This window comes from Pan troglodytes, chromosome 3, assembly GCF_028858775.2.
Source record: "Pan troglodytes isolate AG18354 chromosome 3, NHGRI_mPanTro3-v2.0_pri, whole genome shotgun sequence".
In the NCBI taxonomy this organism is placed as follows: Eukaryota; Metazoa; Chordata; class Mammalia; order Primates; family Hominidae; genus Pan; species Pan troglodytes.
This window is the reverse complement of record NC_072401.2, coordinates 40,701,118-40,721,258: the sequence shown is the minus strand read 5'-3', so window position 1 is coordinate 40,721,258 and position 20,141 is coordinate 40,701,118. Positions and strand designations below refer to the sequence as shown.

The following is a 20,141-nucleotide window of genomic DNA, read 5'->3' as shown; positions in this document are numbered from 1 at the left end:
GAATCATGATCACTGTGCTTCAGCAGCTCAAGAAATCTTTGTAGTCAAGATTTCCTTTCTCTTCCCAGGTGAGGAATCCGAGGCTCCTAAGGTCAGATTACTTGCCCACATCCACAGTTAACAAATCTGGGCCTGTTAGCTTCAATGTATCACTCTTTTCACATCTAGGGATTTCAGAGAAGACCCTTAGAGGGAAGAGTCAAGAAAATGGGGGTGGGGAGAGGGTCATTTCTATCCAAGTCCCAAGATCTGTGATTGGCTTAGCTGGCAAACTGCAGCTTCATGAAAGGAAACTTGACTCCAAGAACTGCAGCCAGGAGAAGCCCTGGGGATGAAGGCCAAATGTTAAAACAACAAGAGATTGGAGTTGAGCAATGGATGGCAGGACTCCAGGCACAGGAAGGGAGCGAATGCACCTGCTTAGGTACTGAAGCATGATGGGACTTGGACAGGCCCTACCCCCACAGGAGAGACACTGGAGAGGGCAAAGCAAGAGGGCTTGACTGGAAAAACTCACGGGGATTGTAAGCACAATCCAAGTTTCTGGCACATCATGGGATTTTTTTTTTCCTTGCTACCTAGGATCTAAATCCCCATTCTTAATTTTGAGGAATCTCCCACTGTGAGTGACAGTATTCTTCTGGCACCAGGATCTCAAGAGTTAACCAGAAGTTCGGGAACCCAGCGTAATGATGCCTCATCTTCTGCTTGTTAGCCAGCGCATGCATAGCACAGAAGCTAAAAGGCAGAAATTCTTGCCCTTCTTGTCCATGGCTGCCAAAGAGATCACATAGGTCTCAGGAGACCACCGCCCAGGACTTTGCACCATGCAAAGTCATAGACATAGTGATATTGAATCCATGGTGGCAGCTGAAGTGGTCAAGCATTAAGATCAGTGTCCAAGGACGGTGGCCACAGTTGGCCATGGTGGCAGCATCCTGGCTGCATTGTGTCTACTAGCTTCTGAGCCTGCCTCTCATGCCTTCTTACTTACTGTGTGATCAACCTTTCAGTAAATCCCCCCTCTGCCATTGCTGGCCAGCATCCAACAGATTTCTGGCTGATACCAGCACCATTCCTCACCTGTAACAGGAAAAGCTGAGGAGTTTTAGAGGCCAGTACTCACCTTGATTGTGAATCTTACTAAGGCAGAAGATGTAAGAATCCACACCATGGGAGATTTTTCTTTAAAATTCCCAACAGAGCATATGCTGGGAAACATATTTGAAAAACCACCTGTCGACCAGGCATGGTGGTTCATGCCTATAGTCCCAGCACATTGGGAGGCTGAGGTGGGCAGATCACCTGAGGTCAGGAGTTCAAGACCAGCCTGGCCAACATGGTGAAACCCCCGTCTCCACTAAAAATACAAAAATTAGCCGGGCATGGTGGCACACGCCTGTAATCCCAGCTACTCGGGAGGCTGAGGCAGGAGAATCGCTTGAATCTGGGAGGTGGAGGTTGCAGTGAGCCGGGATCGTGCCATTGCACTCCAGCCTGGGCAATATGAGTGAAACTCAGAAAAAAAAAAAAAAAAGAAAGAAGAGAAAAACCACCTGTCTTACTTGCCTCCTATGATGCCGGGAGAGAGATTTGGCAGGACAGGCCATAGTCCTGCTGCTGCTGCTCTCCGTTAGGGACAGACCCCTGTTTCAGGTCAGAGGTTTAGGAACTTAACCAGGATCACACAGGTAGCCAAGTGGCAGAATGCTTGGAAGCAGATGGATTCGCTTGGGCTTTGAAATATCAAGGAGAAAAGGGGCTTTGGTTCCCTTTAAAAAGAGACATTAGAGGCTAAAAGTCTGGCGTGGATTATAAAATTGGCACTGAGGCTTCCATAGTTCCAAAAACAATGAAGCACTGATTGAAAGAGAGAGGGAGTTTGAGAGCTGTTTCCTGATTGGAAAAAGGAAGGCAACCCTGGGATTTGTGAGCCATGCTGAGAAAGTTTGACAGCCCTTCTCTCTCCCTGCTTTCCTCTGCTGATGTATACAGAGGAAGAAGGGAAGTACACATGGTCAGTCTGAGGAAATACCCTTTGATCTTCTTCTGGGTTCCTATTTTCTTTTTCTTTTTTTGGGGGGGCTGGGGTGGGGGGACGGAGTCTCACTCTTGTCGCCCAGGCTGGACTGCAATGGTGTGATCTCAGTTCACTGCAACCTCTGCCTCCTGGGTTCAAGCAATTCTTCTGCCTCAGCCTCCTGAGTAGCTGGGATTACAGACACCCACCACCACACCCGCCTAATTGTGGTATTTTTAGTAGAGACGTGGTTTCACCATGTTGGCCAGACTGGTTTTGAACTCCTGACCTCGGGTGATCCATCTGCCTTGGCCTTCCAAAGAGCTGGGATTACAGGCATGAGCCACTGCGCCCGGCTCTATGTTCCTATTTTCTATGGCTAGGCCCTGGGCTCCCCTTTCCTTCTTTGCAACAAGCCCTAGGGACTCATCCTATTTCCATTTCCTCTCTAAAGCTGCTCCCACTCACTCAGTTCCCTGGAGTTCTTTTCCATTTGTTTGTTTTTTGTTTTCATTTGTTTTTTGAGACAGTCTTGCCCTGTTGCCCAAGCTGGAGTGCAGTGGCATGATCTCGACTCATTGCAACCAAGTTCAAACAGTTCTCCTGCCTCAGCCTCCCAAGTAGCTGGGTCTATAGGCACCCGCCACCATGCCCAGCTAATTTTTGTATATTTAGTAGAGATGAGTTTCACCATGTTGGCCAGGCTGGTCTCAAACTCCTGACCTTAAGTGATCAGCCCACCTGGCCTCCCATAGTGCTGGGATTACAGGTGTGAGCCACTGCGCCTGGCCCCCTTGAGTTCTTATTCCTGCTCCAAAATGGCGACAGAGTAAGATCTCATTCTAGCTGCTCCCAAAGACAAATATACATCTTTATTCTTTTAAGGATTCTCTTCTTAAAAATTCCAGAAAAACAAACAGGGACAAAAAATATATAAAGGATGTAGCTGCAATGCTTAATAATCTTTTTTTTTTTTTTTTTTTTTTGAGATAGGGTCTCACTTTGTCACCCAGGCTGGAGTGCAGTGGCACAATCTTGGCTCACTGCACCCTCCACCTCCTGGGCTCAAGCAGTCCTTCCATCTCAACCCCCCAAGTAGCTAAGATTACAGTCATGTACCACCATGTCTGGCTGTTTTTTGTATTTTTGTTAGAGACGGGGTCTCACCATGTTGCCCAGGTTGGTCTCAAACTCCTGAGTTCAAGTGATCCGCCTGCCTCAGCCTCCCAAAGTGCTGAGATTACAGGCATGAGCCACCATGCCTGGCCAAGGCTTAAGAATCTTACACAGTTCTTGCATGCTGAGCCAAGACAATACTAAGTATAGCTATCATCTACCAGGTACTTATTATTTACCAGGCGCTGGACTAAGTGTTTCAGGAGGCATCATCTCATTTTATATTCCCAACAACCCTGTGCAGTTTATTAATGGAACTGAGGCCAAGAGAGTAATTTTCCAAGGTCAGACGGTGGTTAGCTGCAGAACTGAAATTCAAACCCATGTCTATATGACTCGATATCTGCTGCTCTTTTTCATTTAATTTAAATTTGTATAATGCTCACTTCCATCCTTGTTCTCTCTTCTCATCCCTTCTACCCCTACAGATAATAATTTCTATTAATTTCTGGTTTAACTGTCTAGTGTCTCTTTTTGAGAACACACATACACACACACACACACAATGATTAAAGCTGGTGCTCTATACTGTGCCATGTCCAGTTGAATACCTACTCTGTCTTTTTATTTTTTGAAATCAATTTAGTCAGAAGGAAAGGGTTTTCCAGAGCCAAATAAGAAAGTACTTGTAGGACTTGAGTGCCTCTTTAGATAGTTGAAAACAGACACATGAGGACTATTTTTCTTTTTTTTTTTTTTTTGAGACGGAGTTTCGCTCTTTCGCCCAGGCTAGAGTGAAGTGGCATGATCTCAGCTCACTGCAACCTCTGCTTCCCAGGTTCAAGCGATTGTCTTGCCTCAGCCTCCTGAGTAGCTGGAACTACAGGCACGCGTCACCATGCCTGGCTAATTTTTCTGTATTTTTAGTAGAGACGGGGTTTCACCATATTGGTCAGGCTGGTCTCGAACTCCTGATCTCAGGTGATCCACCCGCCTCGGCCTCCCAAAGTGCAAGGATTACAGGCATAAGCCACAACGTCCGGCCCACATGAAGACTTTTTAACATTGCCTAGAACCTGCTAGATGTCTTTACAGGAGACTGCAGTCATAGTATTAGAGCTTGGAAATCAGAAAACAAAAGCACAGACAGATTAGATGTTTCCCTAACATGAAAGAGAAATCAGTAAAAATCTAGTAAAAGCCAAGTGCTTCTGTGGCCAAGTCTTTGCAAAGAGGCACACGTAAGGAAGCATATTCCTGCAACCAAAAGTAATAAAACCCAAATTTCAATCTTTACTCATATCTCGTCAAGAACATAAATAGAAATATTAATGCAATTCATAAGCCCCACCGAATTTCTAAAATCTAAATTCCCTCCCACACTCTGCCGTGATGTTTTTCTTCATCCTTCCATCTTTCTCCCTCTCCGCTAGCTCTTCAACATACGGATCAACTTGGCTTCTTCTGTTAAGTCTCCTTCCCTTTCTTCTCGCTTCTCAGATCTTGTCTATTTCTAGCTATTCTCCTTATTCTCTCTGGTCACAAAAGATCTACCAAACTGAGCTGTCGATGATTCTTCTTTAGTGGGCAAGGGAGGTAGTTATTTTAAGGAATACTCACAGTAACTTATCATTGATAACAGTTGCAGTTTAGTAGAGAAACATATCAGATCCATCTCCAGCAAGGAGAAGGAAGCCACACCAGTTATTTGAATAGGGAAACTTTAATATAAAAAATTGTTTACTAGTAGAAGGTGATTAACTACCAAAAGGAGTAAGAGAGGCCTCTAAGGGGTTCAAAAGTAGCCAGCGCAATAAAAAGAAGCTTCTACCCGTAGGCTGACAAGAGGAGACAGAGGAGGAATTTAGGACTTAGGAGATCTCTTTAAGAGGGTTTGACTACTATAAGAACACACACCTGTCACTGGTAGAAACTGGCAGCATAGACTAGAGCTGGTTTCTAGAAGCAGCCCTCCATTGTCAGAGGGGGTGAGCAGACCAGAGCTGCTTAAAAGTCACAGTAGTGGCCAGGCACAGTGGCTCATGCCTATAATCTCAGCACTTTGGGAGGCCGAGGCGGGTGGATCACTTGAGGCCAGGAGTTCAAGACCAGCCTGGACAACACGGTGAAACCCTGTCTGTACTAAAAATACAAAAACTAGCTGGGGATGATGGCATACACCTGTAATCTCAGCTACTCGGGAGGCTGAGGTTGGAGAATCACTTGAACTCAGGAGGCGGAGCTTGTAGTGAGTCAAGATCGCACCACTGCACTCCAGCCTAGGCGACAGAGTGAGATTTCATCTAAAAAAAAAAAAATTCACAGTAGGAAGAGCAAGGTGTGAGAGTGCAGCAGAAACTTTGTTCACATGGGTTGTTAGGCTCTCAGGCTAAATAATAATAATAAAGGGCCAGAACCTAGAAGGCGATGATCTTTCTGCAGCTATGTCCTCTCAATGTCACTCCAGTGCCTCATTGATGAAACCTAACATTCTGCCTCCTGAGTAGCTGGGATTACAGCTGATGAGAAATGTTTCCAGGGTCTGGCTCTGTTATCACAAGGCCATGTAAATTGGAACTGAGAGACAACATAGTGACAAGTGGCACAGGCGCTCATCAGTCAGCGTGGATGTAGGTAGAAAAAACATGACACCCTTACTGGGTGTGTTTTAGTTGAGTATCACTCCCGAGTTGTACAAAGATGTTGTGTTGCTCTAGACTCTGTCTCAGCTTTCTGCTGTATCCCTAGAATTTTGATGGTGGAAAAGCCAGGGATACAGGATATAACCTATATTCAAAATCAAAGAGGCCTAATAGGGACATAGCTGGTGATCGAGTGGGGTTGGGTGAGGGGTTTGAAGGATAATTTTTATTGAAATCATTTATAAAATACCAACTGTTGTCCAGACATCGTACTAGATAACGTATATGTATTATCTCACTTAAAGCTTATGGCAGTCATGGGAGGCTGATGTTATTCCTGTTATTCACATGAAAATATTGAGCTTTGAAGAGCCTAAATAACGTAATGAAGTCACATAGCCAGTAAGTGCTGGAAAAGGGATATGAGCTCAGGTCAGCTTGATCATCACCAAAGCCTGCTTGATTTATCTGTCTCTTTGGGAGATGTTTAAATGCTTACCGTTCTGTGAATTATTGCTTTATGTGTTCCAAGGCTATCTTAGGTGCATATTTGTTCATGATTCTTGATTTACAGTTCTTTTAACCAACATTTAAAGTGCCCCGTGTCCCTTATGATCATTTCTCATCTTAAATTCTATTTTATCTGTTATTGAAATTGCTACCCTAGCTTTCTTCTGGTTTACCTTACTTCTGGTATTTAATTCCTTATTTTCAAATTTTCTATACCCTTTTGTTTTAAATACATCTCTTGTAGATAACATATTACTGGATGGAATTGGGAAAGATGGTTTTATTGATATTGTTGTCATTTTTGTTGTTTTGTAAATCTGAGAAGTTCTGTCTTCTGCTCTTTAATTCTAAGTCTGTACACTTTTTTATTTTATTTTATTTTTTTGAGACAGTCTCACTCTGTCACCCAGGCTGGAGTACAGCGGCGTGATCTCGGCTCACTGTAACCACCGCCTCCTGAGTTCAAGCAATTCTCCTGTCTCAGCCTCCTGAGTAGCTGCAATTACAGGTGTGTGCCACCACGCCCAGCTAATTTTTGTACTTTTAGCAGAGGTGGGGTTTCTCCATGTTGGTCAAGCTGGTCTGGAACTCCTGACCTCGTGATCCACCCACCTTGGCCTCCTAAAGTGCTGGGATTACAGGCATGAGCCACCATGCCCGGCCTAAGTCTGTGCACTTCAGAATTACAGTACACACTCTCTTTCCACTCAGGCAAGCAGCTGAGGAGAGCCAGGCAGGAAGGGGGCGCTCAGATGTGAGATTGGCAGTCAGCGTCTGGTGCCACACCCTGCAAGCCTGTGAGGAGAGGACCAAGGTAGGACCTCAATGCTCAGAAAAACAAGACGTGCTAGACAGGAAAACAAAACAGAGCCTGAATAGAGCCTGAGACCTTGAGACTTTTTTTTTTTTTTTTTTTTTTGAGACAGGTCTCACTCTTTCACCCAGGCTGGAGGGCAGTGGCGCGATCTCTGCTCACTGCAACCTCCGTCTCCCGGGTCCAAGCGATTCTCCTGCCTCAGCCTCCCGAGTAGCTGAGATTACATGCGCCCGCCACCACACCCAGATAATTTTTGTATTTTTAGTAAAGACAGGGTTTCACCATGTTGGCCAGGCTGGCTGAGACCTCTTCTTAGAAAAGTGAAATGGAAGATGAGGAGTCGGATTGTGAGGACACTAGCAAAGTTAGAGTTATCAGAAACAAAGTCAAATGAAGTAAATATGGAAAAACATGGTGTTCACAAATATTAAAATATTTATGATTCTGTATCCCAGTATCACATGGGCTTCTTTAGCAGGTGTGCTAAGTGTCTTTTTCCAGTGTTTGTGTTTTTTCCACGCTGTTTTCCTGATGGTCGTATTTGAGAGTAAATCAAATTCTTTTAAAACAATTGAACAAAATATGTTCCAACGCAATTTAAATCTAGTAATCACTCTTACAGAATGATTGAATGTACTTAACCATCTTTCTTCTCCCAGTTCTTGGGCCTGCTCTTTGATATCAAAGCCACTCCTCTCATCTGCAAAAGGGAATAATGTCACTGAACTCTATACTTCCAGAACAATTCATCACAGAAAAAGAACCGGAAAGACTGGCAACGGGGCAGTCTCGAAGAGTCATCATGCATTTGGCTGCTTTATTATTTTCCTTTGATAGTCTCTCCATTTATGAAAAGTCCTAGAGATTGAAGTTTGGAGTTCTATTGACTCGCGCTTTGGTTCACTGACTATGAAAGGTTATTTTGCATCCTTTCACAGTGGTTGCAATCCCTTACAGAGAGAGAACATTTTCCAGGCTGTGAAAACTTTCACATGTATTACGGCATTTACAGTCTTCCCTTGCCACTGGCATTTTGCAGTTGGGAAAATGGATGCTCAGAATAGTAGAGTGCATTTTTTGAGATTATTACACAGCTTTCCAGTGACGGAACAGGGACTTGAAGCCAGGATTTCTGACTCCAAGCTCAATATTCTTTTCACTTTTGTTGTTGTTGTTGTTTTGTTTTTAGTTAAAAAAAAAAAAAAAAAAAGACCTGTAGAGCTGCACATGGTCCAACCCTCCCCTAACTCTCCAACCTCATCTCCAGCCACACTGGCCTCCTCTCTGTGCCTCAATCACACGCAGCAAGCTTGTCCTTGGGGTCTTCACATTTGCTGTTCCCTCTGCTTAGAAAGCATTTCCTCAAGACAGCCACATGGCTCACTCCCCCGCCTCCTTCAGGTCTGTGTTCACATAACTCTTCATTAAGAGGCCTTTCCCAAGCACTCTGTCTAAAGGAGCACACACACCTCTCCCCATCACTCTCTGTCTCCGCGGCCCTGCTTCATTGTTCTTCATTGCTCTGTTGACTATTGAGTCTCATCCCCTGCAGAACATAAGCTCCATCATGGCAGAGAGGTTTCCTGATTTGCTCATAGGTGCATCCCCAGTGCCTAAAACAGTGCTTGACACAGAGGAGGAGCTGGGAATGAATGAACAAATGAATGATCCTTTTCTGAGAAAATGTTGGCTCAAACACCTTCTCTTCTGGGTCTATAAGACTAAACAGGTTTTCATCAACCAAGATAAATACAACTGAGGGCACTAGTACACTTTTTCTTTTCTTTTTTCTTTTTCTTTTTGAGATGGAGCCTCGCTCTGTCGCCTAGGCTGGAGTGCAATGGCGTGATCTCAGCTCACTGCAACCTCCGCCTCCTGCATTTTTTGAGACAGAGTCTCACTCTGTCACCCAGGCTGGAGTGCAGTGATACAATCTTGGCCCACTGCAACCTCTGTCTCCCGGGTTCAAGCGATTCTCCTGCCTCAGCTTCTCGAGATAGCTCAGACTACAGTTGTGTGCCACCGTGCCCAGCTAATTTTTGTAATTTTAGTAGAGACAGAGTTTCACCATATTGGCCAGGCTGGTCTCAAACTCCTGGCCTCAAACCATGTGCCAGCCTCAGCCTCCCAAAATGCTGGAATTACAGGCATGAGCCACCACTCCCAGTAGGATTTTTTTTTTTAACGCAGTTTTACACTCACAGCAAAATTCAAAGGAAGCTATAGAGAGTTCCCACATACCCCTCCCCATACACATGCACAGTCCCCAGTGTATCAACATTCCCTTCCAGAGGGGTCCTTCTGTTACAATGCATAAACCCACACTGATAGATCATCGTCACCCAAAGTCCACAGTTTACATCAGAGTTCACTCTTGGTGGTGTACATTCTGTGGGTCTGGACGAATGTATAATAGCATGTATCCACCATTACAGTATCATACAGAATATTTCGCTGCCCTAAAAATCCATTTATTTTTACATTTGTTTTTCTTGGCCAGGCAGTTGCTCACGCCTATAATCCCAGCACTTTGGGAGGCTGAGACAGGATGATCACTCAGGCCCAGAAGCTCGAGACTAGCCTGGGCAACATAGGGAGATCCTATCTCTGCAAAAAAAAAAAAAAAAAAATTAATTAGCCAGATGTAGTGGCACACACCTGTGGTCCCATCTACTTGAGAGGCTGAGGCAGGAGGATCTCTTAAGCCTTGGAGGTTGAGGCTGCAGTGAGCCGTGATTGTGCCACTGCACTCTAGCTGGGTGACAGAGCAAGACCCTGTCTCTAAAGAAACAAAAAAACAAACAAATAAATAAATAAATACATTTTTCTTACAAGTAACATACTGGAGAAATTTAGAAAAACATTTTTTAAATTTTTATTACTTCTGATAACTCACAGAACAGGAACATCTTAAAAGTAAAATGAAGGCTGGGCATGGTGGCTCACGCCTGTAATCCCAGCACTTTGGGAGGCCAAGGTGGGTGGATCACTTGAGGTCAGGAGTTTGACACCAGCCTGGTCAACATGGTAAAACCCCGTCTCTACTAAAAATACCAAAAATTAGCTGGGCATGGTGTCACATGCCTGTAGTCCCAGCTACATGGGAAGCTGAGGCAGGAGAATGGCTTGAACCTAGGAGGCGGAGGTTGCAGTGAGCCAAGATCGCACCATTGCACTCCAGCCTGGGTGACAGAGCAAGACTCCGTCTCAAAATAAAAAAAGGAAAATGAAGTCAATAATTTCTTAGGCTGGGTGCAGTGGCTCACGCCTGTAATCCTAGCACTTTGGGAGGCCGAGGTGGGTGGATCACCTGAGGTCGGGAGTTCGAGAGCAGCCTGACCAACATGGAGAAACCCTGTCCGTACTAAAAATACAAAATTAGCCGGGCATGGTGGCACATGCCTGTAATCCCAGCTACTCAAGAGGCTGAGGCAGTAGAATCACTTGAACCTGGGAGGCGGAGGTTGCAGTGAGCCGAGATCGCACCACTGCACTCCAGCCTGGACAACAAGAGTGAAACTCTGTCTCAAAACTAATAATAATAATAATAATTTCTCGTAATCCCCCTCCTTAGATATAACAACTCCTCAAAATTTTATGAGTTTCTTTATAGTCTTCTTTTTAATATGTTATGCTTTTTTTACTCATATATACAACACTGATGGCCTCCCTTTCATTAGTCACATTTCTGATCATTTATTTCTATAAGATACTGCTCCAAAGTTTGCACCCAACTGGATGGCCATTTTTAAGCTGTTTTGAGACATATTGCCAAGTTGCTTGCCAAAGAGGTTGTACTAATTTACATTTCCTGCAGCAAGGCATGAGAGTACATATCTTACTGAGCCCCAGTGAGCCTCCCTCCCCTCTCCTTCCCTCCCCTCCCCTTCCCTCCCCTGGCCTCCCCTCCCCTCACCAATGCTGACAAAAATTACACAGAAAACATGTTAATCAAGTTACTATGTAAAAGGATGAAAGCTGGTCCTACTCAATGACCACCTTACACTTCCCAGAGAGGCAATGAAAAAGCGAACGATAAAATCTGACCAATGGAGGTGCCCTCTTAGTCTATACAGTGCATTTCTCATTACCTGCCTTGTTTTATGATCACTACTTACCTGCTCCCCAATTCTCTTATCAGATCTGTGGATAATCAAACCCCTGCCCCAAAGGCTTCTCTTCTCTTCTTCCTTCAAGCCACATTAAGGATCTCCCCATTTTTTGGAATTTTCCTGGTTAGCTCCCTTGGGAATCTCCTGAACTCACAGCCCATTTCCCTGCCCACAGCAACTTGATCTCATCACTCACTGATTTGGCCTCTCCTACTCCTGATTGGCAGCATTTCTTACCTCCCTTCCTCCTTCTCTCCCTCCTTCCTTCCTTCCCTCCCTCCCTTTCTTCCTTCCTTCCTTCCTTCCTTCCTTCCTTCCTTCCTTCCTTCCTTCCTTCCTTTCTTCCTTTCTTTTTCTTTCCTTCTTTATTTCAGACAGAGCCTCACTCTGTTGCCCAGGCTGGTGTGCAGTGGCATGATCTCAGCTCACTGCAACCTCGTTTTCCTGGGCTCAAGTGATCCTCCTGCCTCATCCTCCTGAGTAGCTAGGACCACAGGCACGCACCACCATGCCTGGCTACTTCAGCATTGCTTTCTATTCCTCTGTCATTTGGAAGTTAAGAGGATATATGCAAGCCTCCCTACTTGGGTGTTTTGTTTTGTTTTGTTTTGTTTTGTTTTGTTTTGTTTTGTTTTGTTTGAGAGAAGGTCTTGCTCTGTTGCCAGGCTGGAGTGCATTGGTGTAATCATAGCTCACTGCAGCCTCAACCTCCTGGGCTCAAGTGATCTCACTCCCTCAGCCTTCTCAGTAGCTGGGACTGTAGTCTCATGTCACTACTCCTGGCTAATTTTCTTTTAAATTTTTTTAGAGGCTGGGCAAGGTGGCTCACACCTGTAATCCCAGCACTTTGGGAGGCCGAGACAGGCAGGAGCACGAGGTCAGGAGATCGAGACCATCCTGGCTAACATGGTGAAACCCTGTCTCTACTAAAAATACAAAAAATTAACCAGGCATGGTGGTGGGTGCCTGTAGTCCCAGCTACTCGGGAGGTTGAGGCAGGAGAATGGTGTGAACCTGGGAGGCAGAGCTTGCAGTGAGCTGAGATTGCGCTACTGCACTCCAGCCTGGGAGACAGAGCAAGACTCCGTCTCAAAAAAAATTTTTTTTGGAGATAGGGATTTTGTTACGTTCCTCAGGCTGCTCTTGAACTCATGGCCTCAAGTGATTCTCACACCTTGGCCTCCCAAAGTACTGGGATTACAGGTATGAGCCACTGCATCCAGTCTTACTTGGGTTTTTATTCCGTATATGTGAGTATTTAAAAATTATTTTTAATTTTAATTTTTTTATTTTTGTGGGTACATAGTAGGCATATATATTTATGAGAGTACATGAAATATTTTGATATAGGCATGCAATTTATAATAATCACATCAGGGTAAATGGGATATCCATCACCTCAAGCATTTATCCTTTCTTTGTGTTACAAGCAATCCAATTATACTCTTTTGGCTGTTTTTAAATGTACAATAAATTGATGTACTATCAAATACTAGATCTTATTAATTCTATGTAACTATATTTGTGTATCCATTAACCACCCCACTTCCCTCTTCCCTCTATCCCCACTACCCTTCCCAGCCTCTGGGAATCATCACTCTATTCTCTATCTCCCTGAGTTCAATTGTTTTAATTTTTTTTTTTTTTTTTTTTTAAACAGAGTCTCGCTCTGTTGCCCAGGCTGGAGTGCAATGGTGTGATCTCGGCTCGCTGCAACTCTACCTCCCAGGTTCAAGCAATTCTCCTGCCTCAGCCTCCCAAGTAGCCGGGATTACAGGTGCCTGCCACCACGCCTGGTTAATTTTTTGTATTTTTAGGAGAGATGGGGTTTCACCGTGTTAGCCACGATGGTCTTGATCTCCTGACCTTGTGATCCGCCCACCTTGGCCTCCCAAAGTGCTGGGATTACAGGCGTGAGCCACTGTGCTCAGCCCTGATGTTTCTTTGTGGATTTTTCTGTCTGAATGATCTGTCCAATGCTGAAGGTGGAGTGCTGAAGTCTCCAGCTATTATTATATTGGGACCTATTTCTCTCTTTAGGTCTGATAATAATTTGCTTTATATCTGAGTGCTCCAGTTTTGGGTGCATATATATTTGTAATTATTATATCCTCTTGCTGAACTGACCCTTTAATCATTATATAACAAACTTCTTTGTCTCTTTGAATAGTTTTGTCTTGAAATCTATTTTGTCTGCTGTAAGTGTAGACACTCCTGCTCTTTTTGGTTTTCATTTGCATGGAATATCTTTTTCCATTCCTTTATTTTCAGTCTACATGTGTCATTATAGGTGAAGTGTGTTTCTTATAGGCAACACATCGTTGGATCATGTTTTTGTTTTAATCTCTGCAGCCACTCTATGTCTTTTGATTAAAGAGTTTAGTCCATTTACTGTCAATGTTATTATTGATAAGTAAGGACTTACTCTTGTCATTTTGTTGTTTTCTCGTTGTTTTGTGGTATCTTTTCTTCCTTCCTTCCATTCTTCCTGTCTACTTTTTGGTGAAGGTGATTTTCTTAAGTGGTATGTTTTAATTTACTGGGTTTTTGTTGGTTTTTTTTTCTGTTTGTTTTTGTTTTTGAGACTGAGTCTCACTTTGTTGCTCAGGCTGGAGTGCAGTGGCACAATCTCGGCTCACTGCAACCTCCACCTCCCAGGTTCAAGCAATTCTTGTGCCTCAGCCTCCCAAGTAGCTGGGATTACAGGCACCTACCACTACACCTGGCTAATTTTTGTATTTTTAGTAGAGACAGGGTTTCACCATGTTGGCCAGGCTGGTCTTGAACTTCTGACCTCAAGTGATCCACCCGTCTCAGCCTCCCAAAGTGCTGGAATTACAGGCATGAGCCAACGCTCCAGGCCTATTGTTTTTTATTGTATGTTTTTTGATTTGAGGTTACCAGGAGGCTTGCAAATAAATAATATCTTATAACCCATAAACTGATGACAACTTAACACTGATTGCATAAACAAACTAACAAACAAAAACTAATAAAAATGTTATATTCTAACATTATCCCCCACTTTTTAACTTTTTGTTGCTTCTATTTATATCTTGTTATACTGTCTAATTCTTGAAAAGTTGTTGTAGTTATTATTTTTGACGGGTTCACCTTTCAGTCTTTCTACTCGAGATAGGAGTAGTTTTTACCCACCACAGTTACAGGGTTATACTGTGTTTTTCTGTGTACTTACTATTACCAGTGAGTTTTCTACTTTTAGATGATTTCTTATTCTCATTAACATCATCCTTTTCTTTCATATAGAAGAATTCCTTGTAGCATGTCTTGTAGGATAGGTTTGGTGTTGATGAAATTCCTCAGCTTTTGTTTGTCTAGGAAAATCTTTATTTGACCTTCATGTTTAAAGGATATTTTTTCTGGATATACTATTCTAGGATAAAAGTTTTTGTTTTTGTTTTTTCCTTCAGCACTTTATTTATTTATTTATTTATTTACTTTTTTTTTTTTTTTTTTTTGAGACAGAGTCTTGCTCTGTCACCCAGGCTGGAGTGCAGTGGCACGATCTCAGGTCACTGCAATCTCTGCCTCCTGGGTTCAACTGGTTCTCCTGCCTCAGCCTTCCAAGTATCTGGTATTACAAGTATGCACACCACATCTGGCTAATTTTTGTATTTTTAGTAGAGACGGGGTTTCACCATGTTAGCCAGGCTAGCCTCGAACTCCTGACCTCGAGTGTTCCACCGGCCTCAGCCTCCCAAAGTGCTGGGATTACAGGCGTGAACCACTGCACCTGGCCCTCCTTCAGCACTTTAAATGTGTCATGCCACTCTCTCCTGGCCTGTGAAGCTTCCACTGAGAGTCTACAGCCAGATGTATTGGAGTTCCTTTGTATATTATTATTTGTTTTCTCTTGCTGCATTTAGGATCCTTTCTTTATCCTTGACCTTCAGGAATTTGATTATTAAATGCCTTGAGGTAGTCCTCTTGTCGTTAAATCTTCTTGGTGTTCTATAACTTTCTTCTACTTGAATATTGATATATTCCTCTAGGTTTGGGACATTCTGTTTTATTAATTCTTTGAATAAACTTTCTACCTTGATCTCTCTCTCTACCTCCTCTTTAAGGCCAATAACCTTAGATTTGCCCCTGTGGACCTATTTTCTAGATCTCGTAAGCATGCTTCATTGTTTTTTATTCTTTTTTCTTTTGTCTCCTCTGACTGTATTTTCAAATAGCCTGTCTTCAGGCTCACTAATTCTTTCTTCTGCTTGATGAATTCTGCTGTTAAGAGACACTGATGCATTCTTCCACATGTCAATTGCATTTTTCAGCTCCAGAATTTCTGCTTGACTCTTTCCAATTATGTTAACCTCTTTGTTAAACTTATCTGATAGGATTCTGAATTTGTTCTCTGTATTATCTTGGATTTAGTTGAGCTTCCTCAAAACGACTCTTTTGAATTCTCTATCCAAAAGGTCACACATCTCTGTGTCTCCGGGATTAGTCACTGGTGTCTTATTTAGATCATTTGGTAAAGTCATGTTTTCCTGGATGTTCTTGATGCTTGTAGATGTTCATTAATGTTTGGGCATTGAAGAGTGAGGTATCTATTGTAGTCTTCACAGTCTGGGCTTATTTCTACCCATCCTTCTTCAGAAGGCTTTCCAGGTATGTGAAGGGTCTTGGGTGTTGTGGTCCAAGTCTTTGGTCACTGCAGCCTTATCTGCTTTAGTGGGCAGTCCACACTCCGTAATGCTATGGCCCTTGCAGACTGGCTGAGGTACCACCTTGGTGGTCTTGGGTAAGATCTGGGAGAATTCCCTGGATTACTAGGCAGACATTCTTGTTCTCTTCTCTTACCTTCCTCCAAAAAAATGGAGTCTTTTTCTCTGTGCTGAGTTGCCTGGAGACGGGGGAGGTGTGATACAAGCGCCCCTATGTCCACCACCACTGGGGCTGTGCTGGGTCAGACTCAAAGCCAGCACAGCACTGGGTCTTGCCCAAGGCCCGCAGTGACCACTGCCTGGCTACTGCCTCTGTTCCTCAAGGCCCAAGGGCTCTACAATCAGAATATGGCAAATCCAGCAAGGCTTGTGTTCTTCCCTTCAAGGTGGCGAGTTCCCCTCGGCCCCAGATGGATCCAGAGGTGCTATCTAAGAGCCAGGCCTGGAGTTGGGAACCTGAGGAATCTACTTGGTACTCTATTCTACTGCAGCTGAGGTAGTAACCAAGCCACAGGACAAAGTCCTTTTCACTCTTCCCTTCCCTTTCCTCAAGCAGAGGAGTCTCTCCCCATGGCTGCCGCCTCCCCAGACCCATGGCAAGTACTGCCTGGCTACCACCAATGTTCACTCAAGGCCCAAGGGTTCTTTTTTTTTTTTTTTTTTTTGAGATGGAGTATTGCTCTGTCACCTAGGCTGGAATGTAGTGGCGTGATCTCGGCTCACTGCGGTCTCCGCCTCCCGGGTTCAAGCAATTCTCCTGCCTCAGCCTCCTGAGTAGCTGGAAGTACAGGCTTGAGTCACCACACCCACCTCATTTTTGTATTTTAAGTAGAGACAGGGTTTCACCATGTTGGCCAGGCTGGTCTCGAACACCCAACCTCAGGTGATTTGCCCGCCTCAGCCTCCCGAAGTACTGGGATTACAGGCGTGAGCCACCATGCCCGGCTGGCCCAAGGGTTCTTTAGGCAGCTTGTGGTGAATGCTGCCAGTCCTGAGTCTCTTCTTTCAGTTCAGTGGGTTCCCCTTTGGCCCAAGGCAGGTCTGTAAGTGCTACCCAGGAGCCAAGGCCTGGAACTGGGGCCTAGAAGCGCCTACTTGGTGCTCTATTCTACTGTGGCTGAGCTGGTACTTAAGCTTCAAGACAAAGTCACTTTTACATTTCCCTCTCCTTTCCTGAAGCAGAAGGGGTCTCTCCCTGTGGCCACCACACGTTGGGAATGAGCTGGGTCTCACCTGAAGCCAGAATGTCTCTGAGTCTCCCCCCAGGCCTGTGATGAGTCCTGTCTGGCTACCATTGCTGATTACTCAGGGCCCAAGGGCTCTGTAGCCAGCAGGTGATAAATTCTGCCAGAACTGAGTCCTTCCATTCAAGGTAGTGGGTTCCCTTCTGGCCCAGTGTGTGTCTAGAAATGTTGTCCGGGGGCTAGGGCCTGGAATGGGGGCCTCAGGACTCTGCCTGGTGTCCTACTGGACTGTGGCTGAGCTGGTATCCAACTGGCAAGATGAAGTCCTCTTTACTCTCCCCTCTCCTCAAGCAAGGGGAAGGATCCCTCTTGAATCTGTGAGCTGTGCTACTGGGGTTGGGGGAGGGGCAATGGAAGCGCTACCTTGGCTGCCCCAGCTGGTGTCTCACTAGGTCATGTGCATCCCAATTTCACTGGCTCCAAGCCCTGCACAGCAGGAGGAGTTGCCCAGGAATTGCAGTCCCTGTGGCCTGCACTGCAAGTTTATTTAGGACCCCAGGGCACTTTAGCCCAGGGTGGCAGGGTTTGCTGGAGCTCAGGTTCCTACCACTGGGATAGATGATTTGCCTCTGCCTAGGGCTAGTCTAAATGCTCCCCTGTGGGCACCAGCAGAGTTCTGCCCCTTGTTTCTTTTTGCTGTGACAGGGCAGCAATGAGTGCCAATGCAACGTCCCATAATCACTGCACTGTCCTCCCCCAAGCACAGATTCTCTGCACCAAGCAGCTGCTGCCAGCGGATGGGGGTGGGTGGTGTAAGTGATTCAAGAATGTCTTTCCTACCCTCTTCAGTGCCTCTTTCCTTAACATGATGTGATTTCCTTAACATATGATTGCTCACCTGATTTTTGGTTCCTATGAAGGTAGTTTTTTGTGTGGATAGCTGTTCAATTTGGTGTTCCTGCCAAGGGGATGATCACTGGAAGCTTCTTTTTGGCCACCTTGCTGCAAGGTTCATTTTGCGAGTATATCTTTAGGCACTTAAGAATGCTTCAGAGATCATGATGATGATGATGACGGTAGTGATGTCATTGCTCTGTGCAGCAGTGCCCAACATTGACTGAACATTCCATTCACTGTGCCCAGCCACTGGACACACATGTTATTCTTGTTAGCCCTCACAGCTAGCCTATGGGAGTAGACACCACTATTATACCCATTGCACAGATTAAGGAGATTTATGGGAGGAGGCTTGATTTGGGTCACTTAATTTGTAAATGTCAGAGCCACACCTAGAGGTCTGTCTGACTCTGAAGATGATGTTCTTAAACCTTCCCCAGTCTTTTCAATGTGTGTGTGCTAAGCATTCCTAACATTTTACTCTTCCAGGCTCACCCATTCCTTTAATAACATGATAATAATGATAATATCTTGAAACCACATTCTATATATTTGCCGGAAATCTATTCCCCTAACAAAGATTTCTCAAGCTCTTGGGGAATGCTGAATTACTGTGACTCCTTGTATAAATGGTGGTTCCCGGTTGCTTCGTGGATTGGTCTTGCCTTCTCATAACTTTTCTCCAGGTGGCGGATTACCCTAAATGCCCCTAACACTGCATCTTTTCATTGTGTGCCCAGCTTCACTCTTCCCTCTCACCTTCATGACTCTGCTATACACAGAGGTGAGTATCAACCTTTCAACCTGTGGTGAGTCATTTATTTCAGCTTTGTGGAAGGCTTAGGAGGAACAGGAAGAGGTTCCTCAATGGCACAGGAGAGTTTGAAATTGGCTATCAGGCTTCTCTGCTGTGAAGTCTAGTGATGAGACAGTATAGGGGGATGCATTCAAGAATAGAGGCTGCCAGGCTCCTGGAATAAAGCCTGTTCTTGGTAGTGAGACCATACTGGTCATTCACAGCTGGCCTCTGTTCTGACTGGTTAGAGTTCATACTGGTGTCTGTTCTGACTGGTCAGGCTTTTTTCTTTTTGCTGTGTGTATGTGTGTGTGTCTATTCTGTTTCCTAGCAACATCTTGCTAGTTTTAAATGTTTTGAATATTGCTCTCTTACCAGTATGTAAATTTTAGAACATTGCTTAAACATTTTTGTGCCTGAGTTTCCTCATCTTGTTGCCAGAGGCCAGGAGGCCCTGCGGGATTGGAGAAGAGGAGGCTACTAATTTGGTGACTGGCATAGGAGGATGGATGGGAGGCAGCACAGGAAATTAGACAGCCCTGTACATTGCTGCTGCGATAGACCATCAGCCATGTAACCCAAGGCCAATCCAGTGGGACTGGGCCCCGGATGGCACCAATAAAAAAATCCTAAACGCACATGACTGTTTGCTGACAATTACAATTTCATGAGGGTAAAATCCATGTGTGGTTACCACTATAAAAACTCACACTCTTTGTGTTACAGCTGCTTTAGAATTTGTCTAGCAGACTTTCCTGTTTTTAACAGAAAGCCCCCTAAAAATTATTTTAAAATAAATAAATAAATAAATAAATTGCACTCCTTATAGAAAAACAGCTTACTGTCGCCTGTCCCAAATGAGTGAGTTTCAGATGAATGAGCATCAGAGGAGTCTCTGGAAATAAAATACCGGGAGATTTCTTGGGAAATTGACACAATTATTGAAAGCTGCTGTTTTAAGACCAACCTCACCTCAGAAAAAGTACTCATAGTAAATTTAACTACATAAAAAATATAAATTATTTTGTTGTAAAAAATCATGAAAAGGCTAACCACAGACTGAAAATATTATGTTATAAAATATGGCAGAGAGAGGGTTTAATCTTTTTAATACATAACTCATACTAGTTAGTAATGTTCTAAGGAGAGGCAGTAGCAATATAGAGAAAGCATTATCTTTGGACCCTAACTTTTTTTTTTTTTTTAAGAGACAGGGTCTTGCTCTGCTGCCCAGGCTGGAGTGCAGTGACACAACTGAACTCCTGGACTCATGCAATGCTCCCGCCTCAGCCTCCCACAGAGGATTAACAGGCACGTGCCACCACGCTTGGCCAATTTTCTACATTTTTTGTAGAGATG

The 20,141-nt window shown here is 44.4% G+C and overlaps 1 non-coding gene across 1 annotated transcript; it reads left to right on the top strand.

Moving 5' to 3' along the window:
* The first annotated feature begins 19,497 nt into the window (after positions 1-19,497).
* On the top strand, positions 19,498-19,559 carry LOC112209090 (U7 small nuclear RNA). Its single transcript, XR_002943760.1, has one exon. It is a non-coding gene; the product is annotated as a U7 small nuclear RNA (small nuclear RNA).
* The last annotated feature ends 582 nt before the right edge of the window (positions 19,560-20,141 follow it).